General features: G+C 29.8%; 1 protein-coding gene across 1 annotated transcript in view; it reads left to right on the plus strand.

The window, feature by feature from the left end:
- Window positions 1-524, plus strand: part of LOC119594634 (meiosis-specific nuclear structural protein 1-like) — a gene marked incomplete in the record, with an annotated part of 17,619 nt that overhangs the window by 10,512 nt on the left and 6,583 nt on the right.

Genomic DNA, 524 nt, shown 5'->3' on the forward strand with positions numbered 1-524 from the left:
ATTACAATGAGCTATATATCTACTATACATCATATACAATAACACATCAGATACTAACACACACAATAACACATAATATAAATATCATAATCACTTTTATCTATATTTTTTTATCTTTCTTTTGTGCTCTTCACTTGTGTTGTAGTGTTGTAGTGCGCATGCAGTGTGGTGAGATTTAGTAGCTGATGGATGCCAGATATTACTTCAATATATATTCTTCAACTACTCATTACTATCCTCACTAACTTAAATATTTTAGATACCTATATATATTATATCATATTCATATGCATCTGCATATGCCTTATTATTCTCCAATATATCTTTTTTAATCCATTTTTATAGCATCATAAAGTTTTCACCATTGTTAATAGTTCGTGTGTTGTAAATGGTGGTGTGTGGTTGCATGGTGAAATATATGAAGATTCTCTAGCAGCACTAACATATTCACTATATTAGTTTGTATCATAGATGAGGCATTATTATATATGCCTTTTGTGGTGTCCATTGTCTAGGTGGTAATG

The sequence above is a fragment of the Penaeus monodon genome, chromosome 34 (genome assembly GCF_015228065.2).
Source record: "Penaeus monodon isolate SGIC_2016 chromosome 34, NSTDA_Pmon_1, whole genome shotgun sequence".
NCBI lineage: Eukaryota > Metazoa > Arthropoda > Malacostraca > Decapoda > Penaeidae > Penaeus > Penaeus monodon.